Raw genomic sequence first — 11,023 nt, forward strand, 5'->3', positions numbered from 1 at the left:
AGCTCTCTCATGCCTATGCCTGTCCTGCTCCTTTGGGGCCCAAGTGATTTGGCTTTGGTGGGCACCAGACCAGGTTTCCAGCCAGAAATTATTTCCAGCTCTATTACTGTGCTAGCAAGGTGAATTGAAATGGTGACAGCAGGACTACATCACCTTAAATTTAGAGTATCCATATTTAGGATAGAAAATATTTAAACTGTTGACTGCAGGAACACATTTCAAACTGTCATTTAAGTAGATTCAAAATTTTCTCTCAAGAGTTTCATCTCTATTTTTAGTGCTCAGTAGAATGATGATTTCACAGATGGGCAACATAGCCAGCTACCAAAAAAATTCCACTACACATAATTGTGCTTGCAAATGTCACAGCAAAATGGATGGATGACTCACAGTATCAGCACATGTGCCTCATGCAAACAAATAACTTTTATAAATACAAGCCACACTCCAGGTTTTTTCAGAATGTTCTGCTGGTGGCTTGTGATGGAGTTTCGAAACCCCGCACCGGAGGCTGGAAGAGACAACTAAAAACTGCACAGACTTGAGGCAAGCAAACACATCCGTGTGGGGGCTCTCCCCCGGCGCCTGCAGGAGACAGCAGCCAGGCAGCTGCGGCCCCGCCGGGCCGGGGAGGCTCCGGCAGCGGGGGCGGCCGCTCCCACCGCCCCCAGAGGGAATTCCAGCCCCGGAGCCGCTCCCAGAGCCCCCCGGAGCTGCTCCAGACTCTGCCCGACAGAACCGGACAGGAATTCCAGCCCCGATGCTGCTCCCAGAGCCCCCCGGAGCTGCTCCAGGCGCTGCCCGGCCGCCCCCAGAGGGAATTCCAGCCCCGGAGCCGCTCCCAGAGCCCCTCAGAGCTGCTCCAGGCGCTGTCCGACCGCCCCCGGCGGGAATTCCAGCCCCGGAGCTGCTCCCAGAGCCCCCCGGAGCTGCTCCAGGCGGCCGCTCCGACCATCCCCGGTTGGAATTCCAGCCCCGGAGCCGCTCCCAGCGGCCCCCAGAGCTGCTCCAGGCGGCCGCTCCGACAGCACCCGACGGGAATTCCAGCCTCGGAGCTGCTCCAGGCGACCACTCCGACCTCTCCCAGCGGGAATTCCATCCCCGGAGCCGCTGCAGGCGCTGCCCGAGCGCAGCCCAGCCCAAAGGAGCGCACGCTGTCGGGCACAGTCCCTGCGCTTCCTGCAGAAGCCCTTTGATCTCCCCTCCGAAAGCCCAAACGAACCCTTTCAAATGTAAACTTGCTTTGCAGTTTTAAACCGACTCTATCTGCTGCGCTATCTGGAGGTGTTTTTGCCAGAATAAGTGAAATTTATTGGTTCTGTATGAAATATTAACAAACTGACACAGATATTAGGGAATGTGTAAAAATGCAAGTGTTTTAGCAGAACACAGAGTGAAATGAAATTCTCAGGTTCCTAGTCAAATTCTTCAGTTACTAAAGTCACACATTACCTGGGCTTCAAAAAATATTTCTCTCTTGGCAGATAGAGGAAACTTGAATTTAGCAAATTTCTCTGTAGAACCTTTCCCAAACTGACTTTAAACATTACTTTGAGAGACATTCCTTGTCATAAGAAGACTAAAGCTGCATGGCTGAGCACACCAAGGTCAAGAAATGTCCTACTTCATTCTGGGGCTGTGTCATGACACAGTTTCACATGATCCATTCTGCCTTTTGCAGGAATACGTGCTACACCATATGCAGGACAGCCAGCACTTACAGCCAGAAATGAAAGGTAAATACTCTCATATTTATCTTTGTAAACCATTAATTAATGTATTCAGCAATGGATATGACACAAAATGTATTTCAAACTTATTTTGTTGGAAGACAATTTTCTACTGCAGCAAAAGCACACAAGATTTGCCCATACCTGTTTCACAATGAGAAATAGGCACAAACTGGTTTTAAAGTAGGAATTAACAACTGTAAGAAGAAAGCTTTCTCTCTATGCTAACTGGTACCTACTGCGGGAAATGCAGTCATGTCTCTTTGTTGGCACTGGCACCCCACACTGAAACAGGAACCAGAGATGATGAGAAGATCACAGGCCCGTGGAATGAGGGGCAACACAGTAAGTGCATTAGAGAATGGGGGAGGCAAATATATGACACTACTGAAGAGGAACACAAGTCTAGATTTCAGATCTAGAGCAAGCATTTAAAGTAATTTTTGTTTAAAATCTGTCAGTCTTACAAATAGATCCAATGAGCTGCATTACTCACAGGAGTAAAAGATTGCAGTTAAATAATTTAGGAAGTGTGATATAATCTCAATCTGAAATGATATGACATTTTTTAAAGTGCCTCACCAGGTAGAGCAGAGACTGTCACACAAAGGTTCCATCTTTGGCTTTAACATTAGCACCTTGAACGAATCATCAGTCTTTATTTTTATGAGTATCTAAACACATATGACTTATGCATTATTCAAAAATTCCTTTCTCTGTCTCTCCAGATGCTATAGGATGTCCAGATTTCTACCCTACCGAGAAGTTTTCTTCCTGACTTTATGGTGACATTCAACAAAACACAGGACCATGTTAGGTCAAACCTCTCACAATGGTGCTTCCACTGGAGTTCAAAGAGCTTGAAAGGACAAAAACATAAATGAGGAAGCAAAGTAAATATCCCATCATATCATAAGGCTTTACTGTGTAGCTCTTGACAACACAAAGACCAGCTTAATAGACTAGGGAAACAAATCCCTATAGAAAAGCACTGAGGGATCACGTTAGTAGCAGACAAGGCAACAGAGGAGCTTTCAATCAGTAATAGAGGAGATGCAAATAACAAAATTCTTCAGCACACTACAGACTCTCTCTTTATGTGTTTCAGTTAGCAGGTGCAAGTACCAAAAGGGGCTTGTGAAATACACTTTGTCACTTAGAGGGTTTGGGGATTTTTCTGTCATCAGAGACATCACTGCCCAAGCACATCAAATGAGGATGTGCTGTGATGTATTTAATTCCATGGAAATATTCCAGGTTTGCATCATATTAATATTTCTAAAACAACTAACAAATTCTGTCACACTTTTGCTTTCTTCTGCATGCCCTTGAAGCTAATTGAAAATCAGGTAGTGCAGCCAAATCTCAATATTTTATAATCACCTGCCTCACACAGTTGGCTTGTTGATGCAGTTCACTCACAGCTTTGAACTTATGTGTAAGGCTCCTTTCAATGGCTGTGGAACTGAGGTCTCAAGGTAGGGTGCCACTTCCCAGGGAAGGGGGTGTACCCCATCATGGATATCAGCTTGAGACAGCTGACAGACCTGTCAACACACTCTGCAATTTCAAACACAACAGAGCTCTCTGCATGCAAAATAAAACTTAGGATCAGGTGGATTAGGTCTTGGGGCTTTTCCAGTTTGCTATTGTAAAGAATTCTCCAAGCATTTCTCTGTGCAGGAACCTAGCTAGGCAAATATTGGACACTAATATCTTCAGTCATTTAATATATACATGTTGCCTTTTTTTTTTTTTTTTTTTTTTTTGCTCTGGGGTCTTTTATTTCCTGTCTAATAAAGGGATTATTCCTGAAAATGACTCTCACTAGATTCAGTAAGATTTTTATCCATTTCTACGTCTGAAAGGTTTGCATCATCAAATAAGAAACTAGAGATTATGGCTATGAAAATATGTGAATAAAAGCAAAGAGACAGATGCCGAATCCATAAAAATTACTAAAGCATAATCTGTGCTTGCTGTTCCAAATAAATACACAGTTAAAAAAAAAAAGAAACCAAACCACAAACAAAACCAACATAGAGTAAAATCTCAAAATTTATTTTCAGCTCTCAGCTGATTTAGTAGATGAGGGGGTTTTGTTTTGTTCTCTACAAAGGCAAGTGACTGAGCTTATTTATGGGCATATTTTAATTCTTTAAAGATAGAGACTGCTTCCTCTTGCCTCATACTGAATTTAGAAAATTGTAAACAAACCAAATGGTGAATTTCCCTTAAAGGTTCAATTTAGATAAGTTGATTTAGGTTTAAGGGCTCTGCGAAGCTGCAGCACATTTTGACCTAGTTTGTGTACAATACAGTGGGTTAAATAACACTTGATGACAGTGAAATAATTTTTAGCATTTTAGCCCCCTGAGAGCTAATATAGCTAATATAATACTTAGCAATATAAACCACGTGTGTGTGCCCTATCATACAAAATCCCCTTCTAGAGTCACACAGTGTGGGTAGGTTACAGCTGTACTTTGTATCTTACACAGCTTTTCATAAATGCCAGCACAAATATATTTAAGAATTCAAGATATAAACCAAGCTGAAAGAGAAAACCACAATTCTTTCAAAAATTCTAGGAAAGACTTTGTCTCAAGCATCACTATTTTTGAAATTTTTCTGTCTCAGAGGAACCTCAGAACTGCTTTAGCCCTCAGTACACTGTGTTCTCAATGGAAATTCAAATGGCTGTGACCTTTGCCAAGGAGATCCCTGGCTAACAACACAGTTTCTTAGCATCTTGCAGTCAGGCATACACTCCAAGGTAAATTAAAGCATGTCAAATATTAGACCAGCCCCTAGATGTAGTCCTGGACTGCCAGAATGTGAAGACATACACAAAGTACCTGTCTCCATCCGTGCCATGTCTCCACAGAGCAGCTGTAATTGAAGAACAAATTGTAGTTGAAAGTTTTCTTTCAGAGTGGAAAGGAGAAAAAAGAGCTCAAAAATATGTCAGGCAGTTTTGACAACAACAACTTAAAAAAAAAAAATAGGACTGCATGTCTTACACTGCTTTCACTACCTGGCACAAGAAAAAGAGGCTGATGCTGCCTTCCCCCTACCCATATTCCTGAACTGTGGATCTCACCTGGGAACACACTGCAGGAGGAACACACGGAGCTCAAATCCACCCCCACAGGGACACTCACTCCAGCCAGGGAGCAGCTGATTAAAAGGAGGCATTCAGCTGTTCCTCATTTGTGGCAGTGAGAGGTGGTGCTGCCATGCCTGGGAGGGAGAGCTTCAGAACTCTGGAGAGAGCAAATGGAACAGGGGCTTCCAAAAAGGGTGGTTGTGAAGATATTTTTTAGAATAATAAGCTGTTTGGCTACATAGAAAACATAGGGAACAAAGCTATACAAAAACAGACAGGAAAGCTTCTTCATTAGGTCGAATTTTTGTCAAAAGTCTACCCTGTAAACCCATGTGAATTATTCTTTTTCTCCATACTTCAAATCTAATTTTGTTTTCAGATACAATATTGCAATGTTATGACTCCATCAGAAAGACTAATTAAATTATATTCAAATATGAAAGTTTGAGGTTGGAGTGTGTGCACAGAAAATGGATTTGATCTTGCCTCTGATGGAGAGGTGCCCACTATAAAAGCAGATGCCACATTTCATAGTGCATTAGCTGACACGCTCTGCAGAAGGATGGGGTTTGGCTTCCTAGAAATACAGCACATAATCTGAAAAACGCAGCAGTTTATTTTTTACCTCTGCCTCAGCATCCTGCTTAAATACAGATTTCCCTTTTGGCAAGCAGAATCTGTATCTCTTCAGCCTGTGCCTGTTGCATCAGCAAGCACCACCTTCTCTGCTGTGCAAATGAGCCAGCAATGCAGCAGTGGCCTGGGGGCAAAGGCTGACTCAGAACCACTGGAGCCAAACATCAATGCCTCCCCGAAATAGGCAGACACTCAATATCATTGACTTCCATGAGATCTGGTATTTCTTTCAATCCAGCCATACCCACTGCTAAATAATGGACAAAGCAGGAGCTGGGGCAAGGAAGGGAGGGCAAGGGATTGCAAGAGCATGAGAAACATCAGCTATTCTAAGCATAAAAGGAGGATGAGACTGATGTGGATGACTAAGAATGTCAAAAGAGTTCTTGAGGAAAAATAGAGGGTATATGACACATATAAGAACATGAAATCCAAAGAGGATTAAGAGAATTATGAACTGGAACTGAAAGGATGCAAAAAACCCCCAAACCCAACAACAGCACTGTGTAAGGCTGCCAGAATTCACAAAGTGAGAAGACTGCAAAGAAAAGCAATAAAGGACCTCAAAATACTGAAATGATATGAAGATCAACAGGGAAACAGCTTCTGAACTGTTAACAGAACCTATGCACAACAGGAGTTAACAAAACAATAAGATAAACCAAGAAATGTAAATGCTCACTTCTATTCAATATCTATGCAATAAAGAGAAGTGAAATGTCAGAAAAGAGAGCACAGCTTGCAGAGGAGGACACTGAATAAATAAGATTTTAAGAAAAATAAAATAAGTTATAACCTTTGTGCCATCTAGCATAACCAGTAACACAAGGAAGCTGTGAGGATAGATTATTTGCAACAAATATACTTAAAATGTCAAACAACAGTGACCCTTCAATGGTGATTTTGCAGAAAGAACTCAGGCTGAACATAAAAAGTAAGTAATGCTACTCCAGCCTTCAGAAACAGAATTTGAAAGAGCTGGGAAAGCAGAGATGACTCATTATAACCTGAGTGGCCATTGATCCTACTGATATTAAAGCAGAACATCAGTAACCAGGTATGGCACTAGAAGAAATAAAAAGCCTTCCATAGCAATCCACAGTGGGACAGTCTTTGCAACTATGGAGTGTTTCAAATTTCATTTTCCAACTTTACTTTGAAGTGAAGTCAATCTGAGGCAACAGTTTGCAATCTTCCCTGATTTCTGTCTTTTTTCCCACAGAAACCAGTGGCTCACTACTTAGACAGAACCAAAGCAGAGCAGCAGTATCCTTGTTTTCAGTGGGAATCTTATGAAAACGTGACACCAGATCTGAAAGAATGGGTGCTTCAGGATCTGTCATGAGCCCTATTTCAGCACCATAAAATAATCCCAAAACTGAAAGTTCTTCACAACAGTCTATTTTTCTTATATTCTACCTGCTTTTTGTATAAAAGGTCAGCAGGCCCATTCAGTATCAGATCCCTGGCCTTAAATTCAGCAGCAGGAAGGAAGGAATTCACTGACCCTCTTAGATTCACAAGACAGTAGACAAAATTAAAGAATGTAAAATGTTCTTTGTAACTTAAAGTTAGTTTAATTACACCCTTTGTATAAAGTAAGTAACTTAGTCAACCAGAGAAAAAGAGAAGCTAGTGCCTTCCTGGCTTCTCCCCACCTGAGCATGCAGTAACACTGTGTAGCTTCTTTGATTAATTCACTGTTTCCACAGCATTTTCTGCCATGGAGAGGTTGTTGAAGTAATGTCTGAAGCCTAAGAACTGCCAAAAAACAGGTTGCGAAATACATTTGATCCAACGATTCTCTTAATCAGATTCAGAATACTTCTGCCCAGGTTTTCCACACTAAATAAATTCACCACTATGCCAGCTGCATTTCTTTTTCTCTACACATACCCCATTTTCTGAGTGCACATTGAAACAACCTGGTAGCTTTTCACCTTTCTGTCATTGAATGCTGCCTAATATAAATGTCTGGACATGCTCCTTACCTCCTGCCTGACCTTTCTCTGAGAGCCTCCACTCTCCTGTGTGAGGCTGTGCTGAAGCTACTACAGATGCTCTATTTGATGACATTACATCAAAGAGATCCATGCCAAAGCTCCTTGGCCACCAGCAGCACTGCTGATGTCAGCAGAGCTGGAAGAACAAGGCTAGTTAGCTAATTGCTTTTCAGAGCAATCCCAGGCAGTGCAGAGCTTGGAGCCAAGAGCTTTGCTGGGGCAAGCAGGCAAAATGCCACTGAAGGCTCCTATTCCCTGGGCAGAACTGCCCCTGCAGTGACAGCCAGCACAGAGGTCTCTGCACCTGCTTCTGAAACCAAGGAACAAGGTTTCTCTGGGTTTGCATCCCACATGAGCACAGCAGCAATTGTCTGGTTTAATTACAATGAATCTGATCATTTGTGGGCATCCCTCCACAGTAGCTTTCATTGCCTTGTATTGATTTTATCAGCATCAGGAAGGGTTATTCATTTAGCATAAAATCATGGAATGACTGAAAGCAGAGGGAGCTTTGCTGCTAATTTCAATAGTGTTAAGACTTTCTGCTGCAGGAACCATTCCAGCAGTGCAATGAAGATTAAATGAAAGACAATTCACTGATGTTAGGTAGCAACTCATTGATAGTGCAGTGAACATGCAGGTGGAATCAGATTCTTATTTTTAATAGTCCTATTTATAAGACTATGTTCTAAGTTATACCTATGTTTATGTTATAAAGAATATGTTCCATACGATTTGTCATGATAGATTCTCCACACTATAAAATACATCTTGATCCTACTGTTTTCAATATAATCACTACCACAAGTAATTGTAAATACAATAAATCATGTCAAAATTTATTATTTAATGAGATTAAAATGGCACATTTAAATATTAAATAGTTTTTCATGGAAAGAAGGAAAAATTTAAATACCTGTATGATAGATTAAAAGTGAAAAATTATGTGATGCTACTAAAGTAATTTTTAATGTCTTTGAAGACATTAAAATGAGCACAGAAGTAAAATCAAATTTGTTAAAATAAACCACCAAATCTTCAGGGAAACACGTTGTGCTGAATAAAGTAATACTTTTTATTGGAGAAAAAAATCTTCTAATCATGATACTTCTGCAATGAAGTTGCAGCCATGAGAAACATTAGAGCTTAGTTTTAATCATAGCCTACTATTCAGCATGGGATGTAAAGTATTAAAGTAGTAACTCTCTGGAATTCTACAGAGAAATCTAAGAGAAAGCATATTCATTTTTAGAAGCTTCCTAAGTACTGCTTTTCCTTCTCTTTTTTTAATAGTATAAAGACTTTATTCACTATAAAGACATTCTCACTATGCCAATGTATTTCAATCACAGCACTACTAAAATTACCATTTGATTTTTTTTTTTGCATCTGCAATAAAGAATGAATGTGGCCATTTCAGAAAAGTCCTCAGTAGTCTTTCACTTCTTTTATATTTAAAAATGCAATGCACACATTGATAAACCAGACTGTTCCCTTGAAGGACCTTCTGAATTCATAATCAACCCATGATGGTTTTGAGTTCTCATAAGCACTGATTTGCTTTTGCAAATTACTTAATAACTAGTAAGATGTTTTAACTTGTCATTATTTGACCTCTAAATAGACCTTTATGCAATAATATAACCTATCACCCCAACTTGCCCTCCTGTGTGCAGGAATTCCAGGGCTGCAAAATCATCCTATGCTCACTGGCTGCTGGATTAAGCAGTTCAAGAAGATAAGTATTCAAATTCTAACTGCACACAAGTAATTCTTACCAAAAGAAAAATCATATTTTAAGTCATTCTCTATTGCTACAGGTTTTTCCTTTTAGATGCAAAGCCGAATTACATAGAAAACCATTTTATATCTCAATTACATATGCTTGTCATTTCAGGATGTGAACAATACAGTATCAGATATTATTTTTAAATTTTCCAAGGACAGTCTCCCAGCTTGGAAGGAGAAATCAATATTAAAATTCAGCTTTAGAGAAAAAAAAAGGTAAGTTGTGCCAAACAGTGTAAATGGAAGGACCAAGGTAATTTTATGTCTGTCAGCCTGACAGCAATCCTGAGCAAAATAATAAAAAAGGCAGCACTGGAGTTTTTAGCAAACTAAGGAGGCAACATGATTTATAAAAGGTAGCATAAGGCAATGGAAAATAAATCTTTCAGACCACCTTGCCAGCTTTTACCCTTTGAGACTAAGAGGTGTCTTGGTAAAATTATATTTCCATTTCTCTCTGGTATTTGACATGTCCTTTTGGTAGCTAAGACAGGATGATATCAGTGTGGCATACAATGGATTAAACATTGTCTGATGTCCCTTTTGAAGGAAGTGCAAGCTGTGGGCCTGCAAAGGACTTTGCATCACTGTCTATTTTCCTAAAAGCTCATCTCTCTCTCAGTCATTGCCATTGGACATACTACAATGACTCATTCATAAAATTACATATTTCAAAATAGACATTCGCAATAGTCTCTCACAAGTTCAAAATCTATACTTTATATAATCTCATGTAGAATCACTGTAAAGTGGAGATGATTCTTTCAATATCTTTCCAAGGCACAAATTAATGGCTCAGGTATCAAGTATCACACATTCAAATGCTATTACTGAAGGCAGAAAAGGCTATTTGTGGGCAGGTAGGATTGTGCTGCTTTCTAAAAAGATCCTGAAATTTCTCCTTTAAGGTAAACATATATTGGTTTGTATTCTAAATTTCAGGAAGTAAATAACCTTAGCAACATTATGAATTAAGAAGGAAAATAAGAAAAAAATTAATAAATCACTATAGGTTATGCAGTAAGTCTGACAGATGTACAGATCTATATTAATGCATCAGTATCTCAACAGAAATCTTGTTTCTCTATAAGAAGATATATTTATCTTCTAGAAAGCACAAATCCCAGATCTTGTAAGATTTTATGGAAAGTATTCAAAAACACCTAGGGAAAAAAGGAGGTCAGTTCTTGAAGAGAGATCCTCTGTTCCTCTTTAATGCCTACATTTAATCATTTCAGCTCAGCAATCAAATATTTGCCTCAGCCTGTGGAGCTCTGGTCTAAGAACAGACATTCACTACAAAAGCCAAGCACATGAGGCCACGTAAGAAACCACCTGAAGTCATTTCCACGTGGCTGTAGGAGCTCCCAGAGTGACTCCAGGAAGGACAGACAGCGGTCTCAGACAGCTCTTCACTCAGCTAAGCCAGGAGGAAGCAGAAGAACTACAAGGCATCCGAGGCAAGAAGCAAAGGAATTATGAGCATTAGCACAAGTAAACCTGACTGCAAGTGACAAAGTCCCTGTGCCTGTGTGCTCTGTGAGGTTAAATAAAGCACATTTACATTTGTGAGGAGATAATAAGAGCTTTCTGAGAGAAGGTACTTCTCTCTTGTTGAATTGCCTTTGTAGAAGAGGTTTCCATCCAGAAGGCACAGACCTCCAGAGCTGTGAGAGCTTTCCTTCCTAATAGCAGCCTGTAACAAAACCCTTTTGACTTAGGTAGGTTTGCAGGTTTTGCACTTTATTCATGCACCA

Source organism: Melospiza georgiana, chromosome 11 (assembly GCF_028018845.1).
Source record: "Melospiza georgiana isolate bMelGeo1 chromosome 11, bMelGeo1.pri, whole genome shotgun sequence".
NCBI classification, from domain to species: Eukaryota; Metazoa; Chordata; class Aves; order Passeriformes; family Passerellidae; genus Melospiza; species Melospiza georgiana.